General features: G+C 38.4%; 1 pseudogene; it reads left to right on the top strand.

The window, feature by feature from the left end:
* Window positions 1-4,513: 4,513 nt before the first annotated feature.
* On the top strand, window positions 4,514-14,880 carry LOC110288299 (annotated as a pseudogene).
* The last annotated feature ends 7,881 nt before the right edge of the window (window positions 14,881-22,761 follow it).

The raw sequence follows: 22,761 nt of genomic DNA, 5'->3' as shown, positions 1-22,761 counted from the left end.
ATATCTTTAATTTAAAAGAATGCTAATGAATTTCATTACTGCTATTTTTCAAATGTACTTTCTTCTATAAATTTCTATGTTTCAAATGCCATACTTTCTCAGTCCTCAAAATTTAATATCAAATTTGACTACTGATGTATCCTAGTACTAAAAAACCATGCCTATAAGGCACTGGGTGGNTTGATTTGCATCAGAATTGCAAGGGACAGGGTCACAGATCTCACAGGCCACTTGAAGTTAGAAAGTATTGCAGAGANTGACAGAACTAATTCTGAGTAGGCATTGTAGTGGTTCCTAATAGAATCCAATCTGAGGAAGCATGACTAGGCCTATTTTATGACTATTTGAGATCTTCAAAAAGCAACCAAAGACTCTAAATTTCATTTTCAAGAATCGGTTCAAAGCACAGTGCTGTTGGGTTGATTTTGTTGTTTGCTTGTTTGTTTCTAATTGTAGTATTTTCAGAGTTTTGTTATTAAAAATGCTAATATGGAGCAGGAGAGAGGATTCAGGCTATGCTAGTGCCTGGCAAATGCAGAAGTGGATGCTCACAGTCATCTATTGGATGGAACACAGGGCCCCTAAAGAAGGAGCTAGAGAAAATACCCAAGGAACTAAAGGGGTCTGCAACCCTATAGGAGGATCAACAATATGAACTAACCAGTACCGCCCAGAACTGTGTCTCTAGTTGCATATGTAGCAGCGGATGGCCTAGTTGGCCATCAATGGGAGGAGAAGCTTTTGGTCTTGTGAAGATCATATGCCCCAGTATAGGGGAATGCCAGGGCTGGGAAGGGTTGGGGAGCAGGGCAGGGGGAGGGTATAGGGGACTTTCGGGATAGCATTTGAAATGTAAATGAAGAAAATACCTAATGAAAAAGCAGAAGGAAAAAAATATAAATAAAAACCCAAAAACACTGACTACTCTTCAAGAGGCCCCTGGTTCATTTTCGACCACTTGACATGGTAGCTCACAACCATCTGTAATTATAATCACAGTGGACATAGAGGACCTGACAAGTACAGGACAAACATACAAGGAAAGCACCCATGAACATTGTTGACAAGTACTAATGATTTTCTGTGAAGGACTTGTTTTCAGTAAATTAAATATAGTTTAATACTTAAAGAAAGGAAGAAAATTCTTTTCTTCATTAATTAATTTACTTACTCACTTTACATCCTGATAATTGCTGCCCCACTCTCTTCCCCAATCTCAGTCCCACCCTCACAAAACCCTCTATCTACTACCCCTCCAATTCTCAAAGAAGGGGAATTCTGGTTAGGTACCAAAAAGCACTAACACATCCATATAAACCAGGACTAGGTACATCCTTTATCACTGAAGCCTGTCAGGGCAGTTCAGCTAGGGGAAGTGGTTCCAAAGGGAAATGATATAACCTGTGCCCTCTATATGTATATATCCAACATTTTTGCTTTTAATTTATGCTCCTGTGATTTTGCCTTATATAAGCTGGAATTCTTTAGAAGGACTTCCATAATTTGATTGTAAACTACAGCTGAACTATCATGTATTTGCTGCTTATATATCAGAGCTCACTTGGCAATCTTTTTTTCTTTCTTTTTCCTGTTTCAAAATTAGTGTTCCTTTCTTGTGTGTGTGTGGGGGGGGTTGTTTGTTTGTTTTTTTTATTGATTATTTTATTTACATTTCAAATGTTGCCCCCCTTCCTGGTCTCCCCTCTGCAAACCCCCATCCCATCCCCCCTCCCCTTTGTCTCTAAGATTGCACTCCCCCACTGCCCTGCTCACTCCTGCCTCACCCCTCTAGCATCCCCCTTTGCTGGGGCAACAATCCTCCACAGGACCAAGCACCTCNCCTCCCACTGATGCCAAATATTCTGCTACATATGTAGTGGGGACCGCAGACCAGCACTTGTATACTCTTTGGTTGGTGGTTTAGACCCTGGGAACCCTGAGGAGTCTGGTTAATTGATACTGTTATTTGTCCTTTGGGGTTGCAGTCCCCTTCAGTTTCTTCAGTTCTTCACTTAACTCTTCCATTGGGGTTCCCAGGATCAGTTTAATGGTTGGCTGTGAGTATCTGCATCTGTCTTAGTGCGGTAGAGCCTCTCAGAGGATAGCTATACTAGACTTCTGTTTGATAGCACTTCTTGGCATCAGCAATAATGTCAGGGTATGGTGTCTATGGATGGTATGGATCACAGTGTAGGGTAGTGTCTTGATGACCTATCTTTCAGTCTCTGTTCCATTTTTGTCCATGCATCTTCTTTAGATAGAACCACTTCTGAGTTAAATGTTTTGAGATGGGTGAGTGACCCCATCCCTCAACCAGGAAAAAGCCTATGTACACTTTGCACCTCCTTGTTAAGCTTCATGTGATCTATGAATTGTATAAGTGGGTATTAGGAGCTTTTGGGCTAATATCCACTTATCAGTGAGTACATTCCATGTATGTCATTTTTGTCTGGGTTACCTCATTCAGGATGTTATTATCTAGTTCCCTCCATTTTCCTGAAGTCAGCGATATAATAGCTGAGTAGTATTCCATTGTGTAAATGTTCCACATTTTCTGTATACATACTTCTATTGAGAGACATCTGGGTTCTTTCCAGCTTCTGGCTACCACAAATAAGGCTTTTATGAGCACAGTGGAGAATGTATCCATACTACATGTTGGAGAATCTTTTGATGATGTGCCCAAGAGTGGTGTGGCTGGATCTTCAGGTAGAATTATATCAAATTCTCTGAGGAACCAAGAAACTGATTTCCAGAGGGTTTGTACCAGCTTGCATTCCCACCAGCAATGTAGGAGTGTCCCTTTTTCTCCATATCATTGCCACCATCTGTTGTCACCAGAGGTTTTGATCATAGCCATTCTGATTGTTGTGAGGTGGAATCTCAGGGTTGTTGCATTTCTCTGATGACTAAGGATGTTTAACATTTCTTTAAGTACTTCTCAGCCATTTGGTGTTACTCAGTTGAGAATTCTCTGTTTAGATCTGTACCCCATTTTTAATAGGGTTATTTGGTTCTCTGGAATCTAACTTCTTGAGTTCTTTGTATATTTTTCATATGAGCCCCCTATCAGATGTGGGATTGGTGAATATCTTTTCCCAATGTGTAGGTTGTTCATTTGTCCTATTGACATTGTTTTTGCCTTACAGAACCCTTTTAAGTTTTGTGAAGCTCCATTTATTATGTATTAATCTTAGAGCCAGAATGATTGGAATTCTGTTCAGGAAATTCTCCCCTGTGTCAATGAATTCAAGGCTCTTTCCCAATTTATTTTTCATTAGATTCAGTGTATCTGGTTTTATTTTGAGGTCCTTGATACTGTAGTACTTGACTTTGTGCAAGGTGATAAATATGGGTCTGTTTTCATTTTTCTACATACAGTTGGTTCAGCACCATCTATTGAAGATGCTTTATTTTTTCCACTCTTTGGTTTTGGCTTCTTTGTCAAAGATCAAGTGTCTATAGGTATGTAGGTTTACTTCTGGGTCTTTGATTCTATTCCATCAATAGACCTGTCTGTCTCTTTACCAATACCATTCAGTTTTTATCACTATTGCTCTGTAGTGTGGTGGTGATTTCCTCCAGAAGTTCGTTTCTTGTTAAGAATTGTTTGTGCTATCCTGAGTGTTTTTTTGTTTTTCCATAGGACATTGAGAATTGCTCTTTCCATGTCTGAAGAAGTGTGTTGGAATCTTGATGTGGATTGCATTGAATCTGGAGATAGCTTTTGCTGGATGGCCATTTTTACTGTTAATTCTGCTGATCCATGAACATGGGAAATCTTTGCATCTTCTGAGTTATTTGATTTCTCTTTTCAGGGATTTGAAGTTCTTGTAATACAGAGATTTCACTTGCTTGCTAAGAGTTACACCAAGATATTATATAATATTTGTGGTTATTGTGAAGGGTGTTGTTTCCCTAATTTCTTTCTCAGTCTGTTTACCATTTGAGTAGAAAGAGGCTACTGATTGGTTTGGGTTACTTTTATATCCAGGCACATTGCTGAAGTTGTTTTCTTTTGTGACTTCTTCCTACACATTTAAAACAGCTAGTTGGAGCAGAGGAATGTGTTATCTGGCCTCACTAGAAGAGGATGTGCTTTATCCTGTAGAAAATTGATGCCCCAGGGAAGGGGAATGCTGGTGAGGGTGAAGTAGGGGTGGGTCTGTGGGTGGGGGACTACCCTCTCAGAAGGGAAGGGAGGAGGATGGAATGAAGAACTTAGGGAGGGGGAACCAGGAAGGGGGCAACATTTAGAACATAAATAAGTAAAGTAATTTAATAATAAAAAGACTGCTAACAGGGAGAAGAGACATCAAATTAAACCTAGAACAAATACATAAACAGTCCATTTTTGTTTCCTCTTGCCTGGTTTTTTAACTTCTCAGCTCCAACTAATCATGAGATTCATTTTATTTATTTTTTCTTCATTCATGCTAGAATTCATAGAGACAGCTGAAAGAAGTCATGTAGACAAGAAGCTTCTATACCAGAGATTCTCTATAGACAGGAAATGGATGGTAAGTGTTCCATCCTAATCCTTGTTTTATCATTTTATTCCTTCTATATAATATTCAAGGAATCATTTTTGCACTCCTTAATTTTCTTATTGTTCCTTAAGGTAGTATATATCTAAGAGGCATTAACCAAAGGTACATGTACTTAATTTTGTTTTCAAAATAGCAAGAAAATGTCTTACAATATCTGTTCAATATGTGATTTAAAAATCAATCACTAAAGAGCATTGTTAAAGTTCTTATTTGCCCAATAAAATAAAATAAAATAAAGATATTCATTTCCAGGCATCTTGATAAACATGTATTTCCAGTATTCTGTATGTTTTCTGTCTGGAAATGTGTATTAAAGCCTTTTTCTAACTTTCGATTACAGGACTCGAGCGAACACTTTCCATACACTTGTCTGACCAGTGCTATGCCTAGGTGACTGTGATTTTTTTTTCTTCCAAACTTGTATGAAAGAGTCTATATTCAATTAAGAGAAATGTGCTTTGGAAATTCATAGAGCTTAGCATGATTGCTAACAGGAACCTTTACTAAGTTTCCCAATGAATACACAATTGTGGCTCAATATTGAAGTAGGGGACACTTGTCTTCCACCTTTTTTTCCCAAAGCACTGACAATCATTCCCCATAAATCCCTTATTTTCAATTGGTTTCAAAACACAACTTTTTTCTTCCCAGGGTAGTTTTCCAGGGCTCCCCATTCATTTTCCTGACTCTTCATCCACTTTCATTGTCCTTTGCTACTGTTTTCCTTAGCATTTTTTCCTATTAACTTTTTCACAGATTATATTTTCATTCTGTTTCCCCTCCCCTAGCTCCCCCCCAGCTCCTATAGGAGCTCCTCAGCCCTTTCCCCAGCTCCTCCCTGTCTAGCTGTCTACCCAAATTAATGATTTTTAGTCTCTCTAAAACAACAAACATGAAAATAACAAAAAATAAAATTAGAAATAAATCAACAAGACAATAAAGTGCCAAAGCAAAACATACTGAAACAAAAAGCCCTTACACAGATAAAAACCAACAAAACAAAAAACAAAAAACCAAAAAACAACAATATAAAAGCATGGAGTTTGTTTTGTTGTTGTTGTTGGCCAGCTACTCCTCAGCCTGTGGCCTATCCTACCATGTGGTTGATACATCCAGTGAAAACTCCACTGGAGAAAACTTATTTTCCCTTGCCCAGCAGGCATCAATTGCAAATAGCTCCTTGCTTAGTGGACCTAGTGTCTACTTCTCCCTCTCAGGATTGGGAGGGACTGTCAGACTTCAAACTGTGAAGGCTCTATGTATGCTGCCACAGTCTCTGCAAGTTCCTAAGTACATTAGACTGGAAGTGTCTGGAAGACCCTGCTTCCTTGGAGTTTTACATCACCCCTGGTACTAAGATTTAACACCTTTGTCATCTTCCCAGTTTTAGTGGAAACTATTTCAGCTTTCCGATACTCAGTATTTTTGCTATTAATTTGTCATAATTAGGCTTTTATTTTGTTATTGTGTTTCTTCTATTCCTAATTACTTTAGGGAATATATATATATATATATATATATATATATCATGAAAGGCTATTACATTTTCTCAGGTTTGTCTGGTAGCTATTGGAATAATCCTGTAGCTTTTATTCTTCTGTTTATGTGCTGTAATAGGTTTACAGATTTTCACACACTGTGCAATTCATATATTTCTGTAATGAAAACAAATTGATCATGCCACATTATCTTTGCAAACCATTGCTGTATTCAATTTTCAATGAATCTATTAAGCATATTTGCATCTATAATCAGCAATGATGTTCGTGAATAGTTCAGTCTTTCCTCATGTCAGTATCAAATTTGGTTACCAGGGATTTGTCTTCATGAAGTGATTTCAGAAGTGTTTCTTTCCTCTCTGTTGTATGACACAGTTTTTGGTACACTAATATTAGTTTGTATTTTCACGTGTGGTATAACTTAACAGAGAATTCATTCATCTTCCTAGGATTTTCTTCATTTGGACCCACTACAGCATCAATCTGTGTTTGTTATAGGACTGTTTAGACTTCTATAGCTTCTAAGTTAAATTTTGGTAAAACATATATAGTTAGGAATTTTCCCATTTACACTTTTCCATCATAGAGGAGTATACGTTTACTATATATTATATCTGTAAATATATATGTATATATATATACATAATATTCATCTAAAAATAAAATATTCACCTAATAATATGATGTACCTGTGATAGATAATCTTGCTTATTTATTTCACATACATTGTGTTGAATGTCTTTTTCCTGCATTTTGAAACATTCCCTCTGAAAGGAAACATTCTTTCTAGGAGGGAGAGTAAGGCTCTGAGGCTTGGGAAGCAAATTTTTAAAAAAGTAACAACTTTAGAGAGCAAAACTTGGAAGATTCTTGAGAGCCTCTCCCAAGAAGTACAAAAAGGAATGCTGAGAGAGAAGATTCTGACCAAACAAGTTTCAGAGAACATATATTCAAAAGGTCAAGTTTGCCTGCAAATTGTGCAGAGAGCATTCCTGAACCTTCACCTCCGTGAAAGTGCATTGTGTGTGTGTGTGCACGAGAGAGAGAGAGAGAGAGAGAGAGAGAGAGAGAGAGAGAGAGAGAGAGAGAGAGAGAGAGGCAGGTAGCTGCTTTTGAGTCATCCTGCTTCTTGTAAGTAACTCTCCCCCATACTTCTATTAGTAACCCTGGTAAAAATGAATTGATTCACCAAGATGGAAATTACTGAAATTGTTACTTTAGTGTGTGATGTGTTCCCTTTGTACATAGACATAGGCTGTTTGCTTTATATGTTTCTGTGTTCTTTCTCTCTAGGAAAAAAATATCACAGAACACCTGGGACTATGGTGCCCTGTTTGGGGAATTGCCATTATTGGATTGGCCTGAGGAGGCAGTTTCTTGATTGCTAATTGATGAAGGGAGGCCCCTACATGCACTGTAGTCAGTTCTATCCCTAGGTAGGTATACCTGAGCTGTACAACAAAGGCATCTAAACATGGCTCTGGAAGCATAGCAGTAAGCAGTATTCCTTGATGGTCTTTGCTTAAGTTTCTGACTCCAAATTCCTACTTGAGCTCCTGTTCAGGCTTCTGCTAGCTTCCTCCCCAAGTTTCTTTTGATCATTGTGTTATTCTTTCAAAAGCAAACTAAGACAATATCAATTATCCATTTATCAGTTGATGGACATATTGGCTGTTTCTTTTTCTTGACTATTGTGAACAAAGCAGAAACAAGTATGGATAAGCAAGGATCACTTTAGTGAATATAGAGTCCTTTGGATTAAGTCCAAGAGTGATAGAGCTATTTCTAGTTTTTTTGATGAAATGAAACATTGATTTTGATTGTAGCTGAACCACTGTTTGTTTCACTAACAGTTAATGTGTTGGTCTTTCTCCACATTCATGTTTTGTTGTTGTTGTTGTTGTTGTTGTTGTTGTTTTTATCTTAGCCACCCTAACTAAGGTAAACATGAAATCACAGAGTAGTTTTAGTTTGCCATGTCCCTGATGACCAAAGATGTTGAACATTAAAATTATTTTATCAGTCATTTCTGTGCACAAAGTTTAATCAGGAATATTGTTTTCTTGGTGTATACCTTTCTGAATTTTTTATATATTCTAGTGTCAAAAGTATAGGTGGTAAAGATTTTCCTATTCTGTAGCCTGCCTTTTCAATCAAATGATGGTGCCTTTACTATAGTGAAGATGCATGAAATTCCCAAACAATAAAATAATAAAAATGTTTTATATTTTGCTTTGTAGAAACTTTCATGAGCTGTTGGAAAAACATATTTTCTGTAGCTTTTTAGTGGAATATGTTGTCTGATTGATCTATAGCACAGCTAAACTTTGATGTTTCTTTTCAGAGTATATCTCTGGATGGCCTGTCTATTGGCAAAATACATGTTGCACTGGACATATATGCCACTTTATGAGGAATAGTGTTACTTTTATGAAATTGAATAGGCCAACATTCAGTCTTTATATATTTAAAATCATTGTTTCTGTTTAGTAAATGTCATCTTTATTTGTAGGCACCTTTATTTATTTTGAAGACATTTTTCAGTAAATTTGGTTTGGATTCTACTTTGTCAGGTAAAAATATAGCTAGTTTTGCATTCTTTCTGATTTTATTCACTTGAATATACTTTTCCACTTTTCTATTATTTGCTTTTATACTTTAGAGATAATGTGAGTTTCTTGCAGTTGTGTTTTTTTTTCTTCTAATTAGTCAGTGTGTGTCCTTGAACATGAAAATTAAAGCTATTTACCCTCATGGTTATTTCAAACAATCTACTACTTTCTGGGGATTTTATGTTTTAGAGGTTTTTTTTTCCTGTGTTTTCAAATACATGTATTCTTTTATTTTCATTAGAAGTTTTCTTAGTTAATGTTGGCTTAATGGTCATGAATTTCTTAATTTATGCTTATTTTGGAAGCTTATTATTTTTCATTTGATTTCAAGTGTGAAACATGGAGGAAATAATAAACCAGGTTGGCAGTTAGATTCTTTCAATACATAGAAACAATAGTCCAATATTTCCCAAGATTTTAGGCTTTCTGCCTGGAAATCAACCATTACCATGGTTTCACTTCATAACTGAATTGGCCTACCTCTGACTGCTAACAACATTCAGTTTTCTGATATCTTGGCAGTTTGAATGAAATATGTGATAAAGAAATTCTTCCTGGTTAAGTCTTTTTGGCATTCTAAATGGTCCGAGTACCTTGATGTTCATAAATTCTCAGAATTTGAGATTTGCCAGTTATGTCACTTAAGATGTTTTTGATACTTTCAATATATGTGCAACTTCAACTAACTGCTTTGTTTTTAAGATTGATGTCTTATTGTTATTTTGGAGATCTTCAATATTATAGGCATAATTTATTTTTTTCAGACTTACTATGAGAAGATATTTCATCAATATTATGCCAAATCCTGGGAATCTTTCTTCGAATTGATTTAGAATTCCAGTGCAGTTTTCAGTAGAATTTATTTTTTTTTTATTTTAAAAACATTGTCTCTTTAATGAAGCATTAAAATTTGCACTGTCATATATTCATATGTATAAATTGGCATCCAGACTTCGTAACATTAAAGTGATGTTTCTGGTATTGATTTTTTATTAGATATTTTCTTCATTTACATTTCAAATGCTATCCCAAAAGTCCCCTATACCCCCCACCCCGCCCTGCTCCCCTACCCACTCACTCCCACTTCTAGGCCCTGGCATCCCTGTACTGGGGCATATAAAGTTTGCTAGACCAAGGGGACTCACTTCCCAGTGATAGCCGACTAGGCCATCTTCTGCTACATATGCAGCTAGAGACAGGAGCTCTGGGGGTACTGATTAGTTCATATTGTTGTTCCACCCATAGGGTTGCAGACCCTTTCAGCTCTTGGGTACTTTCTCTAGCTCCTACATTGGGGACCCTGTGTTCCATCCTATAGATGACTGTGAGCATCCACTTTGGTATTTGCCAGGCACTGGCAAAGCCTCACAGGAGACAGCTATATCAGGGTCCTTTCAGCAAAATCTTGCTGATGTATGCAATAGTGTCTGCATTTCGTGGCTGATTATGGGATGGACCCCCAGGTGGGGCAGTCTCTGGATTGTACATCTTTTCATCTTGGCTCCCAATTTTGTCTCTGCAATTCCTTCCATGGATATTTTATTCCCTATTCTAGGGAGGTATGAAGTATCCATTTGTTGGTCTTCCTTCTTGATTTTCTTGTGTTTTGGAAGTTGTAGCTTGGATATTCTAGGTTTCTAGGCTAATATCCACTTATCAGTGAGTGCATATCAAGTGAGTTCTTTTGTGACTGATTACCTCACTCAGGATGATATCCTACAGATATATCGATTTTCCCAAGGATTTCATAAATTCATTATTTTTAATAGTTGAGTAGTACTCCATTGTGTAAATGTAGCAAAACTTCTGTATCCATTCCTCTGTTGAGGTACATCTGGGTTCATTCCAGCTTCTTGCTATTATAAATAGGGCTTCTATGAGCATAGTGGAGCATGTGTCTTTATTACCAGCTGGAACATCTTCTGGNTATATGCCCAGGAGAGGTATTGCTGGATCTACCTGTAGGTAGTACTATGTCCAGTTTTTCTGATGAACCACCAGAACTCCACATAAAACCAGAGACACTGAAATTTATGAGGAGAAAGTGGGGAAAACCCTCAAAAATATGGGCACAGGGGAAAAATTCCTGAACGGAACAGCAATGGCCTGTGCTATAAGATCAAGAATCGACAAATGGGTCCTCATAAAATTGCAAAGCTTCTGTAGGGCAAAAGATACTGTCAATAAGACAAAAAGGCCACCAACAGATTGGGAAAGAATTTTTACCAATCCTAAATCTGATAGGGGACTAATATCCAATATATACAAAGAACTCAAGAAGCTGAACTCCAGAAATTCAAATAACCCCATTAAAAAATGGGTTACAGAGCTAAACAAAGAATTCTCAACTGAGGAATACTGAAGGGCTGAGAAGCACTTGAAAAAATGTACAACAACCTTAATCATCAAGGAAATGGAAATCAAAACAACACTGAGATTCCACCTCACACCAGGCAGAATGACTAGGATCAAAAATTCATGTGACAGCAGACGCTGGCAAGGATGTGGAGAAAGAGAAACACTCCTCCATTGCTGGTGGGTTTGTAAGCTGCTACAACCACTCTGGAAATCAGTCTGGCGGTTCCTCCGAAAACTGGACATTGTACTACAGGTAGATCTAGAGTTTATTTTTTAACTGAATTATTGAAATTTTAATTCTAAGAAATAGTGTTTGTAACCTCAGAAGACCTAAAACAGAAGCATATAGATTGTGAATTAGAGGCCAACCCAGGTTATATAACACTATATCAAAACAAAACAAAACAAAACAACAAAACAGAAAAAAACATATGATCTCCCTCCCTCACAGACCTTGGCCTACTTCTCTGAACATGTACTCTCACCATACCACTTATGGGCCTCAGAAAGGCTTCTGTTGAACACTGACCCCTCATCTCATTCAGGAGTATGCAAAAATGAACAATTTACCGTGGGTGTTGGAGCCTTAAGACTTTAAGGTATAGATCTTTTAGCTAATGCTGTCTATGTTACAATGGGGACAAAGAGAACAGTGATTATAGAACAGAGGTGGGGAAGTCCCCCAAGTAACAAAAGATGAGGCAGGTATTCCAAAATCAACTGATTAAAAGGATAAATCTAAAAATATGAGAGTTTCATTTTCTTTGGTTTTATGTGGAGTTCCTTGATCCACTTAGACTTGAGCTTTGTATAAGGAGATAAGAATAGATCAATTCAAATTCTTCTACATGATAACCACCAGTTGTGCCAGCATCATTTGTTGAAAATGCTGTCTTATTTCCACTGGATGGTTTTAGCTCCCTTTTCAAATAACAAGTGACAATAGGTATGTGGGTTCATTTCTGGATCTTCAATTCTATTCCATAGATATATCTGTCAGTCCCTGTACCAATACAGTTCGGTTTTTATCACAATTGCTCTGTAGTACAGGTTGAGGTCAGGCATGGTGATTCCAACAGAGGTTCATTTATTGTTGAGAATAGTTTTTGCTATCCTAGGTTTTTGTGATTCAGGATGAATTTGCATGTTGCCCTTTCTAACTTTGTGAAGAACTGAGTTGTGATTTGATGGGGATTGCATTGAATATGTATATTGCTTTCAGTGGGATAGCCATTTTTAGTATATTAATCCTGCCAATCCATGAGCATGGGAGATCTTTCCATCTTCTGAGCTCTTCTTTGATTTCTTTCTTCAGAAACATGAAGTTCTTATCATACAGATCTTTCACTTCCTTAGTTAGAGTCACACCAAGGTATTTTATATTATTTGTGACTATTTTGAATGGTGTTGTTTCCTTAGTTTCTTTATCAGCCTGTTTATTCTTTGTGTTGAGAAAAGCCACTGATTTTTTCCAGTTAATTTTATATCCAGCTACTGCATGGAAGCTGATTATCAGGTACTGGGGGAAAGCCTCGAAGATTTGGGCACAGGGGAAAAATTCCTGAACAGAACAGCAAAGGCTTGTTCTGTAAGAATTGACAAATGGGACCACATAAAATTGCAAAGCTTCTGTAAGGCAAAAGACACTGTCAATAAGACAAAAGGGCCACCAACAGATTGGGAAAGGACTTTTCCTAATCCTAAATCCAATAGGGGACTAATATCAAATATATATAAAGAACACAAGAAGTTGGACTCCAGAAAATCAAATAACCCCATTAAAAAATGGGGCTCTGAGCTAAACAAAGAATTCTCACCTGAGGAATACCGAATGCCTGAGAAGCACTTCAACATCCTTAACCATCAGGGAAATGCAAATCAAAACAACCCTGAGATTCCACCTCACACCTGTCAGAATGGCTAAGATCAAAAATTCAGGTGACAGCAGATGCTGGTGAGGATGTGGATAAAGAGGAATACTCCTCAATTGCTGGTGGCATTGCAAGCTGGTACAACCACTCTGGAAATCAGTTTGTTGGTTCCTCAAAAATTTGGACATAGTACTCCCAGAAGATCCAGCAATTCCTCTCCTGGGCATATACCCAGGAAATGTATGAACTTGTATTAATGACACATGCTGCACTATGTTCATAGCAGCCTTATTTATAATAACCAGAAGCTGTAAAGAACCCAGATGTCCCTCAACAGAAAAATGGATATAGAAAATGTTGTACATTTACAGAATTGAGTACTTCTCAATAATTAAAAACAATGAATTTATGAAATTCTTAGGCAAATGGATATATCTGGAGGATATCATCTTGCATGAAGTAACCCAATCACAAAAGAACACACATGATATGCACTCACTGATAAGTGGATATTAGTCCAGATACTTAGAATACCCAAGAAACAATTTGCAAAACACATGAAACTCAAGAGGAAGGAAGACCAAAGTGTGGATACTTAGTTTCTTCTTAGAATGAGGAACAAAATGCCCATGGAAGGAGTTATAGAGACAAAGTTCAGAGCAGAGCCTGAAGGAACGACCATCCAGAGACTGCCCCACTTGGGAATCTATGCCATAAACAACCACCAAACCCAGGCACTAGGAGATGCCAACAAGAGCCTGTTGATGGGAGCCTGATATAACTGTGATCTCTTGTGAGGTTCTACCAGTGCCTGGCAAATACAGAAGTGAATGCTCACAGTCAGCCATTGGATAGAGTACAAGATCCCCAATGAAGAAACCAGAGAAAGTACCCAGGGAGCTGAAGGGGTCTGAAGCCTCAAAGCAGGAACATCAATATGAACTAACCAGTACCCGCAGAGCTCCTTGGGACTATACCACCAATAAAAGAAGACACATGGTGGGACTGGTGGCTCCTGCTGTATATTTAGCTGGGGATAGCCTAGGTGGTCATCAATGGGAGGAGATGCCCTAGATCCTCTGAAGGTTCTTTGACCCACTATAGAGGAATTCCAGGTCTTGGAAAGGGAGTGTGTGGGCTGGGGAGTAGGGGAAGGGGCGGGGATAAGGGTTTTTCAGAGGGGAAACTAAGAAAGGGGATAAGATTTGTACATTGTTGCCAGTAAAACAGATAGAGGCTTGGAATGGCACCACCACTGCTTCTGTTTTGGCATGTTCCATTGCCAAGGAGGGCTTTGCCTAGATCAGAGAAGGTGCTATTCTGGAGGAAATGAGAGAATTGTGATATTGGCTATTGACAACTGTCAGCTGTTGTTGCTATAATTGCTGAACTTATAAAACAGTCTAAATCTGTGACAATCACTGAAGAAATTGCTCAGGCTGCTACAGTTTCTGCAAGTATAGACAAAGGCATTACTTTTCTGATGCATTGAAAAAGGTTGGATGAAAGGGTCTCACCACAGTGAAGTATGGAAAACTCCTGAATTGTGAATTATAAATTATTGAAGGAAGGGAATTTGATAGAGGATATATTACCCCATATTTTATTTACATATCAAAATTTAAGGCCTATATGCTCTAAAGTAAAAAGAAAGTTTCTAGCATTCAGTCTGTTGTATCTGCTTTTGAAATTGCCAGTACTCACTGGAAAACCTTGGCCATAATCACTGAAGCTATTAATGCAGAAGCTGATAGACTGTACACTAGTTTGGAACAGGCTAAAAATTGGTCTTCAGGTTGTAGCAGCTGAAGTTCCAGGGTTTCGGAATAGTAAGAAGAATCAATATGAAGATATGACTATAGATGTTGCCATATTTGGTGAAGAGGGGTTGTATCTAAATCTTGAAAGTGTTCAAGTTCATTATTTAGCAAAGGTAGGAGAGGTCATTGGTGTCACCAAAGACAATTCCTTGGTTTTGAAAGGAAGTTGAGGGACATAGATCCTGTGCTCCAGCTTGCCCACTCCATATGCCCAGAGACATCCTGATTCCCAGGAGGTCCATCACAAGCAGGTATACCTGGCCTAGCTAGGATTCCATGGGTCCCAGAGGATTCATAACCTCCCACCCTGGCAGAGACACATCTTTCTTCTGGTCCAAAACTGTGCCCAGGAGCAACCCACCCAACCCCTCACTCACCGAGACAGCCCAGCCTTAGGAGGGCCACCATGACCAGACACACAGGAGAGAAAAGTTCCAGTCAGAGACAGAAAAGCTAGTTAATACCAGAGGTAACCAGAATGTGAGAGGCAAGCAGAAGAGTGTAAGCAACAGAAAACAATGCCACTGGGTATCATCAGAACCCATTTCGTCCACCACAGCAAAATGAACTCTCAATTTTGAACATCTATACCCCAAATACAAGAGCACCCACATTTGTAAAAGAAAGGTTACTAAAGCTCAAAGAAAACATTGAACTTCACAAAATAATAGTGGGAGGCTACAACAACCGACATTCAACAATGGACAGGCCATTGAAACAGAAACAAAACAGGGACACAGTAAAGCTAACCGAAGTTATGAACCAAATGGATTAAACGGATATATACAGAACACTTCACCCTAAATCAAAAGAAGGCACCTCATGGTACTTTCACCAAAATTGACCAGATAGTCAAACACAAAATTAACCTTACTAGATTAAAAGAAGTTTGAATTAATCCCATGCATTCAATTAGATCACCATAGACAAAGGCTAGCCTTCAATAACAACCAAAACAGAAAGTCAGCATACTCATAGAAACAGAACAACTCTTTACTCAATGTTAACTTGGTCAGGAAAGAAAAAAAAACTTAAAGACTTTCTAGAATTTAATGAAAATTAGGGCACAGCACACACAAACTTATGGGACACAATGGAAGCAGTACTAAGAGGAAAACTCAAAGCTCTAAGTACCTCCAAAAAGAAACTGGAGAGAGCATACACTAGCAGCTTAACAGCACTTCTGAAAGCTCTAGAACAAAAGCAAGCAAACATATGCAAAATGAGTAAATGGCAGGAAATAATCAAACTCATGGCTGAATTCATCTAATGAGAAACAAAATGAACTATATAAAGAACCAACAAAACTAAGAGCTGATTCTTTGAGAAAATCAACAAGATAGATAAATCTTTAGCCTAGCTAACTGAAGGGAGCAGAGATAGTATCCAAATTAACAAAATCAGAAATAAAAAGAGAGATAACAACAGAAACTGAGGAAATTAAAAAAAAAATCATCAGATCCTATTACAAGGATCATATGGAGCTTAACAAGAAGGAAGGCCAAAGTTGGATGCTTCATTCCCACTTAGAAGGGGAACAAAATAATCATGGGAGATGAATGGAGGGAGGGACCTGGGTGAGAGAGGGGAGTGGAGAAGGGGGGACAGGATCAGGTGTGGGAAAAGACAGAAGAGGAGTCCAGAGGGCCAGGACAATGAATAGAAGTATGTTGCAATGGGGGTTGGGAAACAGGGGAGGGAACAAGAATGTCCAAGATGCCAGTGATACAAGAGGCTCCCAGGACCCAGTGGGGATTGCATTAGCTTAATGCCCAAGATAGGGGAGATAGAACCTGTAGAGACCACCTCCAATAGAGAGCCATAACCCGCAACTGAGGGAAGGGACAACTCACCCATCTTAAAATTTTTAATCCAGAGTTGTTCCTGACTAAAGGAAACACAGAGACAAAGTGTGGAGCAGAGACTGGACAGAAGGTCATCCATACACTGCCACACTTAGGGATCTATCACCTCTGCAGACACCAAACCCAGACACTATTGCTGATGCCAAAAAGTGCTTGCTGACAAGAGTCTAGGATGACTGTCCTCTAAGAGGCTCTGCCAGCACTGACTCAGACAAATTCAGATACTCACAACAAACTATAGGAATGAATTAGGGGTCCCCAATGGAAGACTTACGGAAAGTGCTGGAGGAGGTGAAGGAGATTGTAACCCTATAGGAAGAACAGCAGTATCAACTAACCTGACCCTTCAGAGCTTCCAGGGACTAAGTCACCAACCAAAGAATATGTATGTGCTGGTCTGTGGCCCCTGCTACATATGTAGCAGAATACTGCCTTATCTGGCACCAATGAGAGTGGAGGCACTTGGTCCATTAGTATACTGAACAAGTCGGGTATGGGATAGAAGAAATGTATAATTTATTTTTTGTCTGTTCCTAAGTATGCAGGCTAAGACTCAGCCCCAATCTGATTTGTGACATCAGTAACAAGGCAGCATTCACTCAAATTACTTACTTCCTTGAACACTAGTAACTACTTCTGGTACAAGTGAACTTTGAAATTTTGAACTAGAAAATTGGGTTTGTTGCAGAGACTCCCAGTCCATGCACCCCTTGGCATATCAAATGCCATCACTAAGGCTTATTTTCACATGTGTTGGGGAGTTGAGGGAATAAAAGAATCACACCTTCTTATTCCTTAGATGAGAGTTTTAGTAAAACAAACAAAACAAAACCCAAAAACTACCCCCAAACAAACAAACCAAAATAACCCCAAAACATAAACAAACAAAAAATATTTTGGTCTTTGCCTCCAGGCAAGCAAGTCAGCAGTGTCTTCTTACCACAGAGAATTTAGGTCAGCAACACCAATGTACTTTAAAGTTTAAAAATCCCTGCTGTGTAACTCCTCAAATGGGTTTATATCAGAGACTTTCTGTCTCTATGAGTTTATGTCAGCCTTCCACGCATTTTGATAGAGTGCTCTCAGGTTCCCTGACTAGGAATTTTTGTGATTATTCCATATATTCAAGTACCAGAGTGGCTTATGGTCAAAGATTCAGCTCCCTTTTAATATTTCCAGCGGATATAGTATCCCTAGACATGTCTGGGTGGTATTCTACAATTCTTAAACTCAAGAGTATGTTACCACCACAATTATTGCATGGGGTGGATGTCAAGCCTGGAAGAGATAGGGGTTTCTCCTATGGCTGTGACCACCAATATGTTGTCAGTAGGGTTTTCTGACAATCTCAAGTTTTTGTGCATGAGACTTTGCAGCCCCTTTCTCCTCATGGAGCTTAAATTCTAATTATAGCCTACTTTCTGGTTCTCTCCGGTTTGCCTTTCTAATTTCTACTTTTTTTTTCTTTCTACTTTTCTATAGCAGAATTTTCCCTAGAATAATAAAGACAACAAGAAGCCAATTACTGGGTGAAGAGGAGGTGGGGCTTCTGGGTCAGGGAAGAAGAGGGAACACAGGGGAAAGGAAGCTCTTTTTTGGACAGGAGGCAGGAGCAAAGTGGACAAAATGTAGGTGGCTGAGATGGGGGACTGTTAATTTGGGTGGCAGAATCCACCAGAATCTGCCACAGGGAAATTTCTAGCATAGAACAGTTGGTGAAATTAGGATGCTAGTTTCCGTGCCCAATGATTGTGTTATCTGCTGATTCTAAACTAAGATTGTCTGGTGTTTTCTTTCTGTGGCGACTCAGGTGGGCCAAAGGGAAAGAACATAGCTGAGGTGGAATTTGGCCAGGCTTTGGGATGGGGAAATTGGGCAAGGATTGAGCTCCAGGGGAAAGGTATCAAGTGGAACATGAGCTGGTGAGAGCACGCCCACCACAGCTGACCCCTGGGACTGAGAGATCTATCTCAGAGCTCTGAACAGGCTTTGGCTAAGGGAAACATGCAGTCTTGGTACTGGGTTGGGAACAGACTAAGACGACTGGCTGGTGCCCAGCTGGTGGTAGCATGGCACGACTCAGTTGTTTGTTTGTTTGTTTGGTTGGTTGGTTTTGTTTTTCGTTTTTTTCGAGACAGAGTTTCTCTGTATAGCCCTGCAGTTTGTTTTTTAAATAATTACCACTAGACTTTTCCATGTTTTTTAGATTCCTTGTCTCCTCTGCCTTGGTTCCTTGATGCTATTTATCTTTATTTTTCTTCAGAATGTAGATTATTTTTAATATATTTTGTTCAATTTACATCCCAATGCTAGTGCACTGTTCCTCCCAGTACCCCCTCACACAGCTCCTCTCCCATTCCCCCTTGCCCTCCTCCTCTCAGAAGGGGAAGCCCCCCTCTGAGTATTACCCCCTTCCACCCCAGGAGCATCACTTAACTGCAGGACTGGGCCTGGGCTGCCCATTTAAGGGAAAGGGATCCACAGGCAGACAACAAATTCAAGGACATCCCCTACCCTATTTGTTTCGGATCCACCCAGAGCAGCACATCTGCTACATATGTGTAGGCAGACTAGGTGCTTGCTCTTTGCTTGGTAGTTCAGTATCTGGGAGCCACAAGTTTCCAGGTGAGTTGACTCTGCTGGTATCCCCATGGAGAATCTTGTGGAACAGTCAGGGAAAGGACTGAGGGACTAGGACAGTGACCCCAGAATGTAGTTGCTTTGACTACCTTCATTGGGAGACCCAAATGAAAAAAATCAGCTCTGATCATCTCGTATGATCAATACAATGAAGTCATAAGTGGCTGATAATGTCATTTGAATGTATCTGAACAAATAGTATGCATTTCCTGATCTGAACAAAGTGAGCCACAGGGGTATGGAAGTAGATAAGTTTTTAATTTCTTAAAATTGCCTAATACTCACTGGGAAATCCACCTGCTCTTATGCACACAATGTGTTTAAATAATTTATGTACATACAAGTCATCCCTTCCCTAAGTCTTTAGATCTCTTTAAATAAAAACTCTTACAAAGAATGCAAAATTGTGTGGATATATAAACACTTTCACTACCCTTTTGCACACTAGCATTTAAACAATAGGACTCCTTGGAAATGTGTTTCATTTCCACCTTAAATATAAATCTTTATTCCATGGCTTTTATATAATGTGACAGAAAAAAATTGTCCTGTAGCAGTTTATAATTTAGTCTTATATGGAAATGTTGTGAACAATTGTTCATGTTACCAGAAAAATACAGGGGAACCAGAAACTTGATGATATTTGGTACATTATGCATTTGGTTTTTGGATTCTGAGATGAGATAAATGTGGACATATTCCAGTGGGAAGATGAGTCATATGATTCCCTACCATTATGAGCTGATATCAAGTGAAATGAAACTTAAAAAATAATCCTTTCTCCCTTGGTTTCTCAGCTATTCTCTCACAGTAACTAGATGTCACACAATGTTGATGTTATCTGGACCGGCCAAAAAACTGGCCCCCCTTCATGCTGATTTCATCATAGTTACTTGACACCTTTAGGAATTCATACTATGGATGATCATTTGTGGGCAACTACCAATACACAATTGATTTCTGTGTTCTAAATGTGTATTGGGAAGTTCAATGACTATATATGCAGTCTTTATCCCAGGAGATGCCTGTATATTTACATTTATTTAATGTGTCTATATGTGTATCCATATGTGAATAATATAACACATATGTAGATGACAGACGACAGCTTTCAGGAGTCTTTCTCTGGTACCATGTAGTTTTCTGGAACTGAACACACATATCATCAGGTTTTACAAGAAATATGTTACCTACTGACATTTCTCATTCCCAAATCTTTGATTATATTTTTAAACATATAATGTATCTTTTAGTTTATCTTTTTTTTTCAAGTCAAGTTCTTGATATGTAGTGTTGACTATCCCAGAACTCATTGTGTAGACCAGATAATCACATACAAATACACCTGCCTAGCTTCCTGTGTTCTGGGAGGAAAGCTATGCAACCTGTCTGGGAGGAAAAGCTGTCGTTCATTATGGTAATTTAAACATATGTCCTATGCAGAATGAGATGGTATAAGCAGTAAGCATCTACCTTTATTTTCACTTTCACCACAAGTACAGATTTCTCTGTGCTACAAGCCTAAATGCATACCTTTCTAAGGATATCTTCTATGTGGGAAATAGAAGTATATATCCTGCCACCCTTGTCGTGGCATGCACATGAGAGTGCATGTCTTTACAGTTAGGCTTTAGGCACCTAATGTGTAGAAGTAGGACTCCTTCCAGTTTAAATTCAGGAACATCGTGTCATTTTGTAGCAGGACTAATGAAAACTTTCCAACACAGATAACTTGAAATGACAGGAATTAAAGCTTGGCGCTGGTGGTGCATGGCTTTAATCCCAGCATTTAGGAGGTTGAGGCAGATGGATTTCTGAGTTTGAGGCCAGACTGATCTACAAAGTGAATTCCAGGACAGCCAGGGCTATACAAAGAAAGCCTGTCTCAAAAAAGCAATAAATAAATAAATAAATAAATAAATAAATAAATAAATAAATGTTTTAATTACAGGAGCCTCATGTAATTCTAAGTAACTAAAGTGCTAGGAAACACTTGCTTTCCTTGGATCATTAAACAATAGTCATATCCAAAACCCCTTCATGATAAAAGTCATGGAAAGATCAGGAATTCAAGGCCCATACATAAACATAATAAAAGCAATCTACAGCAAACCATTAGCCAACATCAAAGTAAATGGAGAGAAGATGGAAGCAATCCCACTAAAATCAGGGACTAGAAAAGGCTGCCCACTTTCTCCCTTCCTATTCAATATAGTACTTGAAGTCCTAGCCAGAGTAATTTGAAAACAAAAGGAGATCAAGGGGATACAAATTGGAAAGGAATAAGTCAAAACATCACTATTTGCAGACGATATGATAGTATAAATAAGTGACCATAAAAATCCACCAGAGAACTTCTAAACCTGATAAATAGCTTCAGTGCATTAGCTGGATATAAAATTAACTCCAACAAATAATCAGCCTTTCTCTACACAAAGGATAAATAGATGAGAAAAAAAATAGGAAAACAGTACCCTTCATAATAATCACAAAAAAATTATAAAATACATTGGCATGACTCTAACGAAGGAAGTGTAGGATCTGTAAGACAAGAACTTCAAGTCTCTCTGAAGAAAGAAATTGAAGAAGATCTCAGAAGATGAAAAGACCTCCCATGCTCATGGATTGGCAGGATTAATATAGTAAAAATGGCTATCTTGCCGAAAGCAATNNACAGATTCAATGCAATCCCCATCAAATTTCCAACTCAATTCTTCACTGAGTTAGAAAGGGCAATTTGCAAATTCATGTTGAATAACAAAAAAACCTAGGATAGGAAAAATTATTCTCAACAATAAAAGAACTTCTAGTGGAATCACCATGCCTCACCTCAAGCTGCACTACAGAGCAATTGTGATAAATACTGCACAGCAACAGAGAGGTAGATCAAGGAAATAAAATTGAAGTTCCAGAAATGAACCCACACATATATGGTTACTTGATCTTTGACAAGGGAACTAAGATCATCCAGTGGAAACAAAACAGCCTTTTCGACAAATGGTGCTGGCACAACTGGCAGTTATCATATAGAAGAATGTGAATCGATCCATTTTTATCTCCTTGTACAAAGCTAAGTTCTAAGTGGATCAAACAACTCCACATAAAACCAGAGACACTGAAATTTATAGAGGAGAAAGTGGGGAAAAGCCTCAAAGATATGGACACAGGGGAAAAATTCCTAAACAGAAAAGCAATGACCTCTCCTGAAAGATCAAGAATGAACAAATGGGATCTCATAAAATTGCAAAGCTTCTATAAGGCAAAAGACACTGTCAATAGGACAAAAAGGCAATAAACAGATTGGGAAAGGATCTTTACCAATCCTAAATCTTATAGGGGACTAATATCCATTATATACAAAGAGCTCAAGAACATGGACTTCAGAAATTAAAATAGCTCCGTTAAAAAATGGGGTACAGGGCTAAACAAAAATTCTCAACTGAGGAATTCCAAATGGCTGAGAAGCACCTGAAAAAATGTTCAACATCCTTAATCATCAGGGGAATGCAACTCAAAACAACCCTGAGATTCCACCTCACACCAGTC

Source organism: Mus caroli, unplaced genomic scaffold (assembly GCF_900094665.2).
Source record: "Mus caroli unplaced genomic scaffold, CAROLI_EIJ_v1.1 scaffold_10632_1, whole genome shotgun sequence".
Taxonomy (NCBI): Eukaryota; Metazoa; Chordata; class Mammalia; order Rodentia; family Muridae; genus Mus; species Mus caroli.
This window is presented reverse-complemented; position numbering and strand designations above follow the sequence as displayed.